This window comes from Schistocerca cancellata, unplaced genomic scaffold (genome assembly GCF_023864275.1).
Source record: "Schistocerca cancellata isolate TAMUIC-IGC-003103 unplaced genomic scaffold, iqSchCanc2.1 HiC_scaffold_21, whole genome shotgun sequence".
In the NCBI taxonomy this organism is placed as follows: domain Eukaryota; kingdom Metazoa; phylum Arthropoda; class Insecta; order Orthoptera; family Acrididae; genus Schistocerca; species Schistocerca cancellata.
In genome coordinates, this window is record NW_026046086.1 from 1 (window position 1) to 16208 (window position 16208).

The 16208-nt window shown below is 50.5% G+C and overlaps 8 non-coding genes across 8 annotated transcripts; all 8 read right to left on the reverse strand.

Annotated features, from left to right (window-relative positions):
- Positions 1 to 1699: 1699 nt before the first annotated feature.
- On the reverse strand, positions 1700 to 1783 carry Trnal-uaa (transfer RNA leucine (anticodon UAA)). Its single transcript has one exon. It is a non-coding gene; the product is annotated as a tRNA-Leu (tRNA).
- A 1808-nt stretch (positions 1784 to 3591) lies between these two features.
- Positions 3592 to 3675, reverse strand: Trnal-uaa (transfer RNA leucine (anticodon UAA)). Its single transcript has one exon. It is a non-coding gene; the product is annotated as a tRNA-Leu (tRNA).
- A 1806-nt stretch (positions 3676 to 5481) lies between these two features.
- Trnal-uaa (transfer RNA leucine (anticodon UAA)) lies at positions 5482 to 5565 on the reverse strand. The gene has a single exon. It is a non-coding gene; the product is annotated as a tRNA-Leu (tRNA).
- Positions 5566 to 7371: 1806 nt separating this feature from the next.
- On the reverse strand, positions 7372 to 7455 carry Trnal-uaa (transfer RNA leucine (anticodon UAA)). The gene has a single exon. It is a non-coding gene; the product is annotated as a tRNA-Leu (tRNA).
- Positions 7456 to 9260: 1805 nt separating this feature from the next.
- Trnal-uaa (transfer RNA leucine (anticodon UAA)) lies at positions 9261 to 9344 on the reverse strand. Its single transcript has one exon. It is a non-coding gene; the product is annotated as a tRNA-Leu (tRNA).
- Positions 9345 to 11150: 1806 nt separating this feature from the next.
- On the reverse strand, positions 11151 to 11234 carry Trnal-uaa (transfer RNA leucine (anticodon UAA)). Its single transcript has one exon. It is a non-coding gene; the product is annotated as a tRNA-Leu (tRNA).
- Positions 11235 to 13040: 1806 nt separating this feature from the next.
- Trnal-uaa (transfer RNA leucine (anticodon UAA)) lies at positions 13041 to 13124 on the reverse strand. Its single transcript has one exon. It is a non-coding gene; the product is annotated as a tRNA-Leu (tRNA).
- Positions 13125 to 14929: 1805 nt separating this feature from the next.
- Trnal-uaa (transfer RNA leucine (anticodon UAA)) lies at positions 14930 to 15013 on the reverse strand. The gene has a single exon. It is a non-coding gene; the product is annotated as a tRNA-Leu (tRNA).
- Positions 15014 to 16208: the final 1195 nt, after the last annotated feature.

Consider the following 16208-nt stretch of genomic DNA (forward strand, 5'->3'; position numbering starts at 1 on the left):
GACACAATGTCAGACGTGGCGTAGGAAACGCACCCTCCCTTTCGGGAGCCAATGTGGCGCGTTGGACCGCTTTCTTCCGTCGTTTCCAGTTTGAACTGTAACTAGCAAAACTGTATTTAGTAATAGTAACATTTTCACATTGATGCAAAGAAAACTAGATATTAACGAACGGCAAATAAGGCCGTTTCCTAGCAACAGCCACGCTGTACATTACGCACTCGTGGGAAGCCAATGAAATACTTCCTGTGAGGCTCAAACTGTCGACCTTCACTTTACAATACTTAGGCACTGCCCCGGTGGGACCGACGCATACATACTGAAACGCCTTTGGATCGTCAGTGGGTACTTCATACTAGAAATTTCATATTCGCCCTGATGTGCATTAAAGGGCAGATTCTTCAGTGAAAGTTCGTTCTGCGCTCAGTTACAGTATATCGCCCTAGCAGCACCAGCAAAACGGGTTCAGATGTGCTCGCCTTCCACTCGGCGTTGAGCGCCTACAGCGAGATTGCCTTCGGCCTCTGGCGCCAGGAGGGAAGGCGACACATCACGGCGCAAGCAGCGCGTAGCAGAGGGCGGTGGTGGTGTGTCGGTCAGCATGGATGCTTCCCAAGTAGCTGGTCCGGGTTCGAAACCCGGACACCGCACGGAAGTTGTCTCCTTTACTCAGGAGAGTGTTTTCAACGCTCGCGATCGTCGAGTTTCCGAACTGTCGTGTTACGAATGGTTTTCCTTCGCCCCTCGTCGCGCTCCGCGTAGGCTAGTGCGGATTGCGATTCACAGCATCGTGTGTCCCCATGTGTCGACTTGTCTCGACTTTGCTCGGCTGACGCGAAAGCTGACGCTTGCAAATGGGCGTATATGTAGAGGACAGGCGCTAGAATCGACTGGGAGAGACCAACTCGACAAACACACAACGGACCCTTTCATTTGACTGTGGCCGCAGCTTCGCGAATTTGGGTACCGAGAGGCAAGAGACGGGTCAGCGTGCTGGACCGTATCATTACCGCGCAGCAACACCGAAAACTAAGGGAAAAGGCAAAATTAAAGAATCCAACAGCACGCAGACATCCTAGTTAGTCACCGAGCCGTGTACTAAGCACGCAAAAATGCTGCTTAACTTCGGTGATCGGACGAGAACCCGTGTCGTCAGCGTGGCACAGAAGTCGGCGAGAACGTTTCCAGACGTGTGGACATCTTAGTCCTTGTACAGATCACTTGAGATTTGCCTGGCAGTCTCTCGCGCTGCCTTTTAGGGAAGCAATATGGAATAGCCCTTGGTGGGACGTAACCCACAGCCTTCCCGTTATTAGCATGACACACTAACTTAGTGAGCTTACTGCCCACGCAATACGGCCGCTTCAGAACTCCAGTACCTGAACCACCGTTTCATCTATCTTTATTAAGGCCCTACGATTCATTTAAACACGTATGTGTTGCTGTTGAGGTTTTCTCGCTGTCGCTTGGAACCCAGAGCCACAACACAACGACAACGGAAACGTCCGTGAGAAGAGCTAAACCTCGACACAGGAAAAGTATGTTCCGCTATTTCTTTCCGACCGCTCGGGCTATCGGACGTGCGACGCCTGCACCGCTGTCACTGTCGTCTCTAGTAAAATCTGCATGGCGTGTTTCTGCGTAATTTACTTGTTCTATAAGATCAAAGGAGTACGTTAGTTTCAGAATGTTCAAAATGCTTTGTCAGATGTGGGGTTCGAACCCAAGCTCCCTTACGGGAACCAGAGCTTAAATCTGGCGCCTTAGACCGCTCGGCCAATCTGACGTGCGAGGCATTCGCTCCAGTGACTTCCATCTCTATCTCAAGAACCTCGCTGCGAAATCTGTTTCTTTTTTGGTAGGATGTAATTATGTCAGTTTTAGAATATTTAAGACACAATGTCAGACGTGGCGTAGGAAACGCACCCCTCCCTTTCGGGAGCCAATGTGGCGCGTTGGACCGCTTTCTTCCGTCGTTTCCAGTTTGAACTGTAACTAGCAAAACTGTATTTAGTAATAGTAACATTTTCACATTGATGCAAAGAAAACTAGATATTAACGAACGGCAAATAAGGCCGTTTCCTAGCAACAGCCACGCTGTACATTACGCACTCGTGGGAAGCCAATGAAATACTTCCTGTGAGGCTCAAACTGTCGACCTTCACTTTACAATACTTAGGCACTGCCCCGGTGGGACCGACGCATACATACTGAAACGCCTTTGGATCGTCAGTGGGTACTTCATACTAGAAATTTCATATTCGCCCTGATGTGCATTAAAGGGCAGATTCTTCAGTGAAAGTTCGTTCTGCGCTCAGTTACAGTATATCGCCCTAGCAGCACCAGCAAAACGGGTTCAGATGTGCTCGCCTTCCACTCGGCGTTGAGCGCCTACAGCGAGATTGCCTTCGGCCTCTGGCGCCAGGAGGGAAGGCGACACATCACGGCGCAAGCAGCGCGTAGCAGAGGGCGGTGGTGGGTGTGTCGGTCAGCATGGATGCTTCCCAAGTAGCTGGTCCGGGTTCGAAACCCGGACACCGCACGGAAGTTGTCTCCTTTACTCAGGAGAGTGTTTTCAACGCTCGCGATCGTCGAGTTTCCGAACTGTCGTGTTACGAATGGTTTTCCTTCGCCCCTCGTCGCGCTCCGCGTAGGCTAGTGCGGATTGCGATTCACAGCATCGTGTGTCCCCATGTGTCGACTTGTCTCGACTTTGCTCGGCTGACGCGAAAGCTGACGCTTGCAAATGGGCGTATATGTAGAGGACAGGCGCTAGAATCGACTGGGAGAGACCAACTCGACAAACACACAACGGACCCTTTCATTTGACTGTGGCCGCAGCTTCGCGAATTTGGGTACCGAGAGGCAAGAGACGGGTCAGCGTGCTGGACCGTATCATTACCGCGCAGCAACACCGAAAACTAAGGGAAAAGGCAAAATTAAAGAATCCAACAGCACGCAGACATCCTAGTTAGTCACCGAGCCGTGTACTAAGCACGCAAAAATGCTGCTTAACTTCGGTGATCGGACGAGAACCCGTGTCGTCAGCGTGGCACAGAAGTCGGCGAGAACGTTTCCAGACGTGTGGACATCTTAGTCCTTGTACAGATCACTTGAGATTTGCCTGGCAGTCTCTCGCGCTGCCTTTTAGGGAAGCAATATGGAATAGCCCTTGGTGGGACGTAACCCACAGCCTTCCCGTTATTAGCATGACACACTAACTTAGTGAGCTTACTGCCCACGCAATACGGCCGCTTCAGAACTCCAGTACCTGAACCACCGTTTCATCTATCTTTATTAAGGCTCTACGATTCATTTAAACACGTATGTGTTGCTGTTGAGGTTTTCTCGCTGTCGCTTGGAACCCAGAGCCACAACACAACGACAACGGAAACGTCCGTGAGAAGAGCTAAACCTCGACACAGGAAAAGTATGTTCCGCTATTTCTTTCCGACCGCTCGGGCTATCGGACGTGCGACGCCTGCACCGCTGTCACTGTCGTCTCTAGTAAAATCTGCATGGCGTGTTTCTGCGTAATTTACTTGTTCTATAAGATGAAGGGAGTACGTTAGTTTCAGAATGTTCAAAATGCTTTGTCAGATGTGGGGTTCGAACCCAAGCTCCCTTACGGGAACCAGAGCTTAAATCTGGCGCCTTAGACCGCTCGGCCAATCTGACGTGCGAGGCATTCGCTCCAGTGACTTCCATCTCTATCTCAAGAACCTCGCTGCGAAATCTGTTTCTTTTTTGGTAGGATGTAATTATGTCAGTTTTAGAATATTTAAGACACAATGTCAGACGTGGCGTAGGAAACGCACCCTCCCTTTCGGGAGCCAATGTGGCGCGTTGGACCGCTTTCTTCCGTCGTTTCCAGTTTGAACTGTAACTAGCAAAACTGTATTTAGTAATAGTAACATTTTCACATTGATGCAAAGAAAACTAGATATTAACGAACGGCAAATAAGGCCGTTTCCTAGCAACAGCCACGCTGTACATTACGCACTCGTGGGAAGCCAATGAAATACTTCCTGTGAGGCTCAAACTGTCGACCTTCACTTTACAATACTTAGGCACTGCCCCGGTGGGACCGACGCATACATACTGAAACGCCTTTGGATCGTCAGTGGGTACTTCATACTAGAAATTTCATATTCGCCCTGATGTGCATTAAAGGGCAGATTCTTCAGTGAAAGTTCGTTCTGCGCTCAGTTACAGTATATCGCCCTAGCAGCACCAGCAAAACGGGTTCAGATGTGCTCGCCTTCCACTCGGCGTTGAGCGCCTACAGCGAGATTGCCTTCGGCCTCTGGCGCCAGGAGGGAAGGCGACACATCACGGCGCAAGCAGCGCGTAGCAGAGGGCGGTGGTGGTGTGTCGGTCAGCATGGATGCTTCCCAAGTAGCTGGTCCGGGTTCGAAACCCGGACACCGCACGGAAGTTGTCTCCTTTACTCAGGAGAGTGTTTTCAACGCTCGCGATCGTCGAGTTTCCGAACTGTCGTGTTACGAATGGTTTTCCTTCGCCCCTCGTCGCGCTCCGCGTAGGCTAGTGCGGATTGCGATTCACAGCATCGTGTGTCCCCATGTGTCGACTTGTCTCGACTTTGCTCGGCTGACGCGAAAGCTGACGCTTGCAAATGGGCGTATATGTAGAGGACAGGCGCTAGAATCGACTGGGAGAGACCAACTCGACAAACACACAACGGACCCTTTCATTTGACTGTGGCCGCAGCTTCGCGAATTTGGGTACCGAGAGGCAAGAGACGGGTCAGCGTGCTGGACCGTATCATTACCGCGCAGCAACACCGAAAACTAAGGGAAAAGGCAAAATTAAAGAATCCAACAGCACGCAGACATCCTAGTTAGTCACCGAGCCGTGTACTAAGCACGCAAAAATGCTGCTTAACTTCGGTGATCGGACGAGAACCCGTGTCGTCAGCGTGGCACAGAAGTCGGCGAGAACGTTTCCAGACGTGTGGACATCTTAGTCCTTGTACAGATCACTTGAGATTTGCCTGGCAGTCTCTCGCGCTGCCTTTTAGGGAAGCAATATGGAATAGCCCTTGGTGGGACGTAACCCACAGCCTTCCCGTTATTAGCATGACACACTAACTTAGTGAGCTTACTGCCCACGCAATACGGCCGCTTCAGAACTCCAGTACCTGAACCACCGTTTCATCTATCTTTATTAAGGCCCTACGATTCATTTAAACACGTATGTGTTGCTGTTGAGGTTTTCTCGCTGTCGCTTGGAACCCAGAGCCACAACACAACGACAACGGAAACGTCCGTGAGAAGAGCTAAACCTCGACACAGGAAAAGTATGTTCCGCTATTTCTTTCCGACCGCTCGGGCTATCGGACGTGCGACGCCTGCACCGCTGTCACTGTCGTCTCTAGTAAAATCTGCATGGCGTGTTTCTGCGTAATTTACTTGTTCTATAAGATCAAGGGAGTACGTTAGTTTCAGAATGTTCAAAATGCTTTGTCAGATGTGGGGTTCGAACCCAAGCTCCCTTACGGGAACCAGAGCTTAAATCTGGCGCCTTAGACCGCTCGGCCAATCTGACGTGCGAGGCATTCGCTCCAGTGACTTCCATCTCTATCTCAAGAACCTCGCTGCGAAATCTGTTTCTTTTTTGGTAGGATGTAATTATGTCAGTTTTAGAATATTTAAGACACAATGTCAGACGTGGCGTAGGAAACGCACCCTCCCTTTCGGGAGCCAATGTGGCGCGTTGGACCGCTTTCTTCCGTCGTTTCCAGTTTGAACTGTAACTAGCAAAACTGTATTTAGTAATAGTAACATTTTCACATTGATGCAAAGAAAACTAGATATTAACGAACGGCAAATAAGGCCGTTTCCTAGCAACAGCCACGCTGTACATTACGCACTCGTGGGAAGCCAATGAAATACTTCCTGTGAGGCTCAAACTGTCGACCTTCACTTTACAATACTTAGGCACTGCCCCGGTGGGACCGACGCATACATACTGAAACGCCTTTGGATCGTCAGTGGGTACTTCATACTAGAAATTTCATATTCGCCCTGATGTGCATTAAAGGGCAGATTCTTCAGTGAAAGTTCGTTCTGCGCTCAGTTACAGTATATCGCCCTAGCAGCACCAGCAAAACGGGTTCAGATGTGCTCGCCTTCCACTCGGCGTTGAGCGCCTACAGCGAGATTGCCTTCGGCCTCTGGCGCCAGGAGGGAAGGCGACACATCACGGCGCAAGCAGCGCGTAGCAGAGGGCGGTGGTGGTGTGTCGGTCAGCATGGATGCTTCCCAAGTAGCTGGTCCGGGTTCGAAACCCGGACACCGCACGGAAGTTGTCTCCTTTACTCAGGAGAGTGTTTTCAACGCTCGCGATCGTCGAGTTTCCGAACTGTCGTGTTACGAATGGTTTTCCTTCGCCCCTCGTCGCGCTCCGCGTAGGCTAGTGCGGATTGCGATTCACAGCATCGTGTGTCCCCATGTGTCGACTTGTCTCGACTTTGCTCGGCTGACGCGAAAGCTGACGCTTGCAAATGGGCGTATATGTAGAGGACAGGCGCTAGAATCGACTGGGAGAGACCAACTCGACAAACACACAACGGACCCTTTCATTTGACTGTGGCCGCAGCTTCGCGAATTTGGGTACCGAGAGGCAAGAGACGGGTCAGCGTGCTGGACCGTATCATTACCGCGCAGCAACACCGAAAACTAAGGGAAAAGGCAAAATTAAAGAATCCAACAGCACGCAGACATCCTAGTTAGTCACCGAGCCGTGTACTAAGCACGCAAAAATGCTGCTTAACTTCGGTGATCGGACGAGAACCCGTGTCGTCAGCGTGGCACAGAAGTCGGCGAGAACGTTTCCAGACGTGTGGACATCTTAGTCCTTGTACAGATCACTTGAGATTTGCCTGGCAGTCTCTCGCGCTGCCTTTTAGGGAAGCAATATGGAATAGCCCTTGGTGGGACGTAACCCACAGCCTTCCCGTTATTAGCATGACACACTAACTTAGTGAGCTTACTGCCCACGCAATACGGCCGCTTCAGAACTCCAGTACCTGAACCACCGTTTCATCTATCTTTATTAAGGCCCTACGATTCATTTAAACACGTATGTGTTGCTGTTGAGGTTTTCTCGCTGTCGCTTGGAACCCAGAGCCACAACACAACGACAACGGAAACGTCCGTGAGAAGAGCTAAACCTCGACACAGGAAAAGTATGTTCCGCTATTTCTTTCCGACCGCTCGGGCTATCGGACGTGCGACGCCTGCACCGCTGTCACTGTCGTCTCTAGTAAAATCTGCATGGCGTGTTTCTGCGTAATTTACTTGTTCTATAAGATCAAAGGAGTACGTTAGTTTCAGAATGTTCAAAATGCTTTGTCAGATGTGGGGTTCGAACCCAAGCTCCCTTACGGGAACCAGAGCTTAAATCTGGCGCCTTAGACCGCTCGGCCAATCTGACGTGCGAGGCATTCGCTCCAGTGACTTCCATCTCTATCTCAAGAACCTCGCTGCGAAATCTGTTTCTTTTTTGGTAGGATGTAATTATGTCAGTTTTAGAATATTTAAGACACAATGTCAGACGTGGCGTAGGAAACGCACCCTCCCTTTCGGGAGCCAATGTGGCGCGTTGGACCGCTTTCTTCCGTCGTTTCCAGTTTGAACTGTAACTAGCAAAACTGTATTTAGTAATAGTAACATTTTCACATTGATGCAAAGAAAACTAGATATTAACGAACGGCAAATAAGGCCGTTTCCTAGCAACAGCCACGCTGTACATTACGCACTCGTGGGAAGCCAATGAAATACTTCCTGTGAGGCTCAAACTGTCGACCTTCACTTTACAATACTTAGGCACTGCCCCGGTGGGACCGACGCATACATACTGAAACGCCTTTGGATCGTCAGTGGGTACTTCATACTAGAAATTTCATATTCGCCCTGATGTGCATTAAAGGGCAGATTCTTCAGTGAAAGTTCGTTCTGCGCTCAGTTACAGTATATCGCCCTAGCAGCACCAGCAAAACGGGTTCAGATGTGCTCGCCTTCCACTCGGCGTTGAGCGCCTACAGCGAGATTGCCTTCGGCCTCTGGCGCCAGGAGGGAAGGCGACACATCACGGCGCAAGCAGCGCGTAGCAGAGGGCGGTGGTGGTGTGTCGGTCAGCATGGATGCTTCCCAAGTAGCTGGTCCGGGTTCGAAACCCGGACACCGCACGGAAGTTGTCTCCTTTACTCAGGAGAGTGTTTTCAACGCTCGCGATCGTCGAGTTTCCGAACTGTCGTGTTACGAATGGTTTTCCTTCGCCCCTCGTCGCGCTCCGCGTAGGCTAGTGCGGATTGCGATTCACAGCATCGTGTGTCCCCATGTGTCGACTTGTCTCGACTTTGCTCGGCTGACGCGAAAGCTGACGCTTGCAAATGGGCGTATATGTAGAGGACAGGCGCTAGAATCGACTGGGAGAGACCAACTCGACAAACACACAACGGACCCTTTCATTTGACTGTGGCCGCAGCTTCGCGAATTTGGGTACCGAGAGGCAAGAGACGGGTCAGCGTGCTGGACCGTATCATTACCGCGCAGCAACACCGAAAACTAAGGGAAAAGGCAAAATTAAAGAATCCAACAGCACGCAGACATCCTAGTTAGTCACCGAGCCGTGTACTAAGCACGCAAAAATGCTGCTTAACTTCGGTGATCGGACGAGAACCCGTGTCGTCAGCGTGGCACAGAAGTCGGCGAGAACGTTTCCAGACGTGTGGACATCTTAGTCCTTGTACAGATCACTTGAGATTTGCCTGGCAGTCTCTCGCGCTGCCTTTTAGGGAAGCAATATGGAATAGCCCTTGGTGGGACGTAACCCACAGCCTTCCCGTTATTAGCATGACACACTAACTTAGTGAGCTTACTGCCCACGCAATACGGCCGCTTCAGAACTCCAGTACCTGAACCACCGTTTCATCTATCTTTATTAAGGCCCTACGATTCATTTAAACACGTATGTGTTGCTGTTGAGGTTTTCTCGCTGTCGCTTGGAACCCAGAGCCACAACACAACGACAACGGAAACGTCCGTGAGAAGAGCTAAACCTCGACACAGAAAAGTATGTTCCGCTATTTCTTTCCGACCGCTCGGGCTATCGGACGTGCGACGCCTGCACCGCTGTCACTGTCGTCTCTAGTAAAATCTGCATGGCGTGTTTCTGCGTAATTTACTTGTTCTATAAGATGAAGGGAGTACGTTAGTTTCAGAATGTTAAAAATGCTTTGTCAGATGTGGGGTTCGAACCCAAGCTCCCTTACGGGAACCAGAGCTTAAATCTGGCGCCTTAGACCGCTCGGCCAATCTGACGTGCGAGGCATTCGCTCCAGTGACTTCCATCTCTATCTCAAGAACCTCGCTGCGAAATCTGTTTCTTTTTTGGTAGGATGTAATTATGTCAGTTTTAGAATATTTAAGACACAATGTCAGACGTGGCGTAGGAAACGCACCCTCCCTTTCGGGAGCCAATGTGGCGCGTTGGACCGCTTTCTTCCGTCGTTTCCAGTTTGAACTGTAACTAGCAAAACTGTATTTAGTAATAGTAACATTTTCACATTGATGCAAAGAAAACTAGATATTAACGAACGGCAAATAAGGCCGTTTCCTAGCAACAGCCACGCTGTACATTACGCACTCGTGGGAAGCCAATGAAATACTTCCTGTGAGGCTCAAACTGTCGACCTTCACTTTACAATACTTAGGCACTGCCCCGGTGGGACCGACGCATACATACTGAAACGCCTTTGGATCGTCAGTGGGTACTTCATACTAGAAATTTCATATTCGCCCTGATGTGCATTAAAGGGCAGATTCTTCAGTGAAAGTTCGTTCTGCGCTCAGTTACAGTATATCGCCCTAGCAGCACCAGCAAAACGGGTTCAGATGTGCTCGCCTTCCACTCGGCGTTGAGCGCCTACAGCGAGATTGCCTTCGGCCTCTGGCGCCAGGAGGGAAGGCGACACATCACGGCGCAAGCAGCGCGTAGCAGAGGGCGGTGGTGGTGTGTCGGTCAGCATGGATGCTTCCCAAGTAGCTGGTCCGGGTTCGAAACCCGGACACCGCACGGAAGTTGTCTCCTTTACTCAGGAGAGTGTTTTCAACGCTCGCGATCGTCGAGTTTCCGAACTGTCGTGTTACGAATGGTTTTCCTTCGCCCCTCGTCGCGCTCCGCGTAGGCTAGTGCGGATTGCGATTCACAGCATCGTGTGTCCCCATGTGTCGACTTGTCTCGACTTTGCTCGGCTGACGCGAAAGCTGACGCTTGCAAATGGGCGTATATGTAGAGGACAGGCGCTAGAATCGACTGGGAGAGACCAACTCGACAAACACACAACGGACCCTTTCATTTGACTGTGGCCGCAGCTTCGCGAATTTGGGTACCGAGAGGCAAGAGACGGGTCAGCGTGCTGGACCGTATCATTACCGCGCAGCAACACCGAAAACTAAGGGAAAAGGCAAAATTAAAGAATCCAACAGCACGCAGACATCCTAGTTAGTCACCGAGCCGTGTACTAAGCACGCAAAAATGCTGCTTAACTTCGGTGATCGGACGAGAACCCGTGTCGTCAGCGTGGCACAGAAGTCGGCGAGAACGTTTCCAGACGTGTGGACATCTTAGTCCTTGTACAGATCACTTGAGATTTGCCTGGCAGTCTCTCGCGCTGCCTTTTAGGGAAGCAATATGGAATAGCCCTTGGTGGGACGTAACCCACAGCCTTCCCGTTATTAGCATGACACACTAACTTAGTGAGCTTACTGCCCACGCAATACGGCCGCTTCAGAACTCCAGTACCTGAACCACCGTTTCATCTATCTTTATTAAGGCCCTACGATTCATTTAAACACGTATGTGTTGCTGTTGAGGTTTTCTCGCTGTCGCTTGGAACCCAGAGCCACAACACAACGACAACGGAAACGTCCGTGAGAAGAGCTAAACCTCGACACAGGAAAAGTATGTTCCGCTATTTCTTTCCGACCGCTCGGGCTATCGGACGTGCGACGCCTGCACCGCTGTCACTGTCGTCTCTAGTAAAATCTGCATGGCGTGTTTCTGCGTAATTTACTTGTTCTATAAGATCAAGGGAGTACGTTAGTTTCAGAATGTTAAAAATGCTTTGTCAGATGTGGGGTTCGAACCCAAGCTCCCTTACGGGAACCAGAGCTTAAATCTGGCGCCTTAGACCGCTCGGCCAATCTGACGTGCGAGGCATTCGCTCCAGTGACTTCCATCTCTATCTCAAGAACCTCGCTGCGAAATCTGTTTCTTTTTTGGTAGGATGTAATTATGTCAGTTTTAGAATATTTAAGACACAATGTCAGACGTGGCGTAGGAAACGCACCCTCCCTTTCGGGAGCCAATGTGGCGCGTTGGACCGCTTTCTTCCGTCGTTTCCAGTTTGAACTGTAACTAGCAAAACTGTATTTAGTAATAGTAACATTTTCACATTGATGCAAAGAAAACTAGATATTAACGAACGGCAAATAAGGCCGTTTCCTAGCAACAGCCACGCTGTACATTACGCACTCGTGGGAAGCCAATGAAATACTTCCTGTGAGGCTCAAACTGTCGACCTTCACTTTACAATACTTAGGCACTGCCCCGGTGGGACCGACGCATACATACTGAAACGCCTTTGGATCGTCAGTGGGTACTTCATACTAGAAATTTCATATTCGCCCTGATGTGCATTAAAGGGCAGATTCTTCAGTGAAAGTTCGTTCTGCGCTCAGTTACAGTATATCGCCCTAGCAGCACCAGCAAAACGGGTTCAGATGTGCTCGCCTTCCACTCGGCGTTGAGCGCCTACAGCGAGATTGCCTTCGGCCTCTGGCGCCAGGAGGGAAGGCGACACATCACGGCGCAAGCAGCGCGTAGCAGAGGGCGGTGGTGGTGTGTCGGTCAGCATGGATGCTTCCCAAGTAGCTGGTCCGGGTTCGAAACCCGGACACCGCACGGAAGTTGTCTCCTTTACTCAGGAGAGTGTTTTCAACGCTCGCGATCGTCGAGTTTCCGAACTGTCGTGTTACGAATGGTTTTCCTTCGCCCCTCGTCGCGCTCCGCGTAGGCTAGTGCGGATTGCGATTCACAGCATCGTGTGTCCCCATGTGTCGACTTGTCTCGACTTTGCTCGGCTGACGCGAAAGCTGACGCTTGCAAATGGGCGTATATGTAGAGGACAGGCGCTAGAATCGACTGGGAGAGACCAACTCGACAAACACACAACGGACCCTTTCATTTGACTGTGGCCGCAGCTTCGCGAATTTGGGTACCGAGAGGCAAGAGACGGGTCAGCGTGCTGGACCGTATCATTACCGCGCAGCAACACCGAAAACTAAGGGAAAAGGCAAAATTAAAGAATCCAACAGCACGCAGACATCCTAGTTAGTCACCGAGCCGTGTACTAAGCACGCAAAAATGCTGCTTAACTTCGGTGATCGGACGAGAACCCGTGTCGTCAGCGTGGCACAGAAGTCGGCGAGAACGTTTCCAGACGTGTGGACATCTTAGTCCTTGTACAGATCACTTGAGATTTGCCTGGCAGTCTCTCGCGCTGCCTTTTAGGGAAGCAATATGGAATAGCCCTTGGTGGGACGTAACCCACAGCCTTCCCGTTATTAGCATGACACACTAACTTAGTGAGCTTACTGCCCACGCAATACGGCCGCTTCAGAACTCCAGTACCTGAACCACCGTTTCATCTATCTTTATTAAGGCCCTACGATTCATTTAAACACGTATGTGTTGCTGTTGAGGTTTTCTCGCTGTCGCTTGGAACCCAGAGCCACAACACAACGACAACGGAAACGTCCGTGAGAAGAGCTAAACCTCGACACAGGAAAAGTATGTTCCGCTATTTCTTTCCGACCGCTCGGGCTATCGGACGTGCGACGCCTGCACCGCTGTCACTGTCGTCTCTAGTAAAATCTGCATGGCGTGTTTCTGCGTAATTTACTTGTTCTATAAGATGAAGGGAGTACGTTAGTTTCAGAATGTTAAAAATGCTTTGTCAGATGTGGGGTTCGAACCCAAGCTCCCTTACGGGAACCAGAGCTTAAATCTGGCGCCTTAGACCGCTCGGCCAATCTGACGTGCGAGGCATTCGCTCCAGTGACTTCCATCTCTATCTCAAGAACCTCGCTGCGAAATCTGTTTCTTTTTTGGTAGGATGTAATTATGTCAGTTTTAGAATATTTAAGACACAATGTCAGACGTGGCGTAGGAAACGCACCCTCCCTTTCGGGAGCCAATGTGGCGCGTTGGACCGCTTTCTTCCGTCGTTTCCAGTTTGAACTGTAACTAGCAAAACTGTATTTAGTAATAGTAACATTTTCACATTGATGCAAAGAAAACTAGATATTAACGAACGGCAAATAAGGCCGTTTCCTAGCAACAGCCACGCTGTACATTACGCACTCGTGGGAAGCCAATGAAATACTTCCTGTGAGGCTCAAACTGTCGACCTTCACTTTACAATACTTAGGCACTGCCCCGGTGGGACCGACGCATACATACTGAAACGCCTTTGGATCGTCAGTGGGTACTTCATACTAGAAATTTCATATTCGCCCTGATGTGCATTAAAGGGCAGATTCTTCAGTGAAAGTTCGTTCTGCGCTCAGTTACAGTATATCGCCCTAGCAGCACCAGCAAAACGGGTTCAGATGTGCTCGCCTTCCACTCGGCGTTGAGCGCCTACAGCGAGATTGCCTTCGGCCTCTGGCGCCAGGAGGGAAGGCGACACATCACGGCGCAAGCAGCGCGTAGCAGAGGGCGGTGGTGGTGTGTCGGTCAGCATGGATGCTTCCCAAGTAGCTGGTCCGGGTTCGAAACCCGGACACCGCACGGAAGTTGTCTCCTTTACTCAGGAGAGTGTTTTCAACGCTCGCGATCGTCGAGTTTCCGAACTGTCGTGTTACGAATGGTTTTCCTTCGCCCCTCGTCGCGCTCCGCGTAGGCTAGTGCGGATTGCGATTCACAGCATCGTGTGTCCCCATGTGTCGACTTGTCTCGACTTTGCTCGGCTGACGCGAAAGCTGACGCTTGCAAATGGGCGTATATGTAGAGGACAGGCGCTAGAATCGACTGGGAGAGACCAACTCGACAAACACACAACGGACCCTTTCATTTGACTGTGGCCGCAGCTTCGCGAATTTGGGTACCGAGAGGCAAGAGACGGGTCAGCGTGCTGGACCGTATCATTACCGCGCAGCAACACCGAAAACTAAGGGAAAAGGCAAAATTAAAGAATCCAACAGCACGCAGACATCCTAGTTAGTCACCGAGCCGTGTACTAAGCACGCAAAAATGCTGCTTAACTTCGGTGATCGGACGAGAACCCGTGTCGTCAGCGTGGCACAGAAGTCGGCGAGAACGTTTCCAGACGTGTGGACATCTTAGTCCTTGTACAGATCACTTGAGATTTGCCTGGCAGTCTCTCGCGCTGCCTTTTAGGGAAGCAATATGGAATAGCCCTTGGTGGGACGTAACCCACAGCCTTCCCGTTATTAGCATGACACACTAACTTAGTGAGCTTACTGCCCACGCAATACGGCCGCTTCAGAACTCCAGTACCTGAACCACCGTTTCATCTATCTTTATTAAGGCCCTACGATTCATTTAAACACGTATGTGTTGCTGTTGAGGTTTTCTCGCTGTCGCTTGGAACCCAGAGCCACAACACAACGACAACGGAAACGTCCGTGAGAAGAGCTAAACCTCGACACAGAAAAGTATGTTCCGCTATTTCTTTCCGACCGCTCGGGCTATCGGACGTGCGACGCCTGCACCGCTGTCACTGTCGTCTCTAGTAAAATCTGCATGGCGTGTTTCTGCGTAATTTACTTGTTCTATAAGATGAAGGGAGTACGTTAGTTTCAGAATGTTAAAAATGCTTTGTCAGATGTGGGGTTCGAACCCAAGCTCCCTTACGGGAACCAGAGCTTAAATCTGGCGCCTTAGACCGCTCGGCCAATCTGACGTGCGAGGCATTCGCTCCAGTGACTTCCATCTCTATCTCAAGAACCTCGCTGCGAAATCTGTTTCTTTTTTGGTAGGATGTAATTATGTCAGTTTTAGAATATTTAAGACACAATGTCAGACGTGGCGTAGGAAACGCACCCTCCCTTTCGGGAGCCAATGTGGCGCGTTGGACCGCTTTCTTCCGTCGTTTCCAGTTTGAACTGTAACTAGCAAAACTGTATTTAGTAATAGTAACATTTTCACATTGATGCAAAGAAAACTAGATATTAACGAACGGCAAATAAGGCCGTTTCCTAGCAACAGCCACGCTGTACATTACGCACTCGTGGGAAGCCAATGAAATACTTCCTGTGAGGCTCAAACTGTCGACCTTCACTTTACAATACTTAGGCACTGCCCCGGTGGGACCGACGCATACATACTGAAACGCCTTTGGATCGTCAGTGGGTACTTCATACTAGAAATTTCATATTCGCCCTGATGTGCATTAAAGGGCAGATTCTTCAGTGAAAGTTCGTTCTGCGCTCAGTTACAGTATATCGCCCTAGCAGCACCAGCAAAACGGGTTCAGATGTGCTCGCCTTCCACTCGGCGTTGAGCGCCTACAGCGAGATTGCCTTCGGCCTCTGGCGCCAGGAGGGAAGGCGACACATCACGGCGCAAGCAGCGCGTAGCAGAGGGCGGTGGTGGTGTGTCGGTCAGCATGGATGCTTCCCAAGTAGCTGGTCCGGGTTCGAAACCCGGACACCGCACGGAAGTTGTCTCCTTTACTCAGGAGAGTGTTTTCAACGCTCGCGATCGTCGAGTTTCCGAACTGTCGTGTTACGAATGGTTTTCCTTCGCCCCTCGTCGCGCTCCGCGTAGGCTAGTGCGGATTGCGATTCACAGCATCGTGTGTCCCCATGTGTCGACTTGTCTCGACTTTGCTCGGCTGACGCGAAAGCTGACGCTTGCAAATGGGCGTATATGTAGAGGACAGGCGCTAGAATCGACTGGGAGAGACCAACTCGACAAACACACAACGGACCCTTTCATTTGACTGTGGCCGCAGCTTCGCGAATTTGGGTACCGAGAGGCAAGAGACGGGTCAGCGTGCTGGACCGTATCATTACCGCGCAGCAACACCGAAAACTAAGGGAAAAGGCAAAATTAAAGAATCCAACAGCACGCAGACATCCTAGTTAGTCACCGAG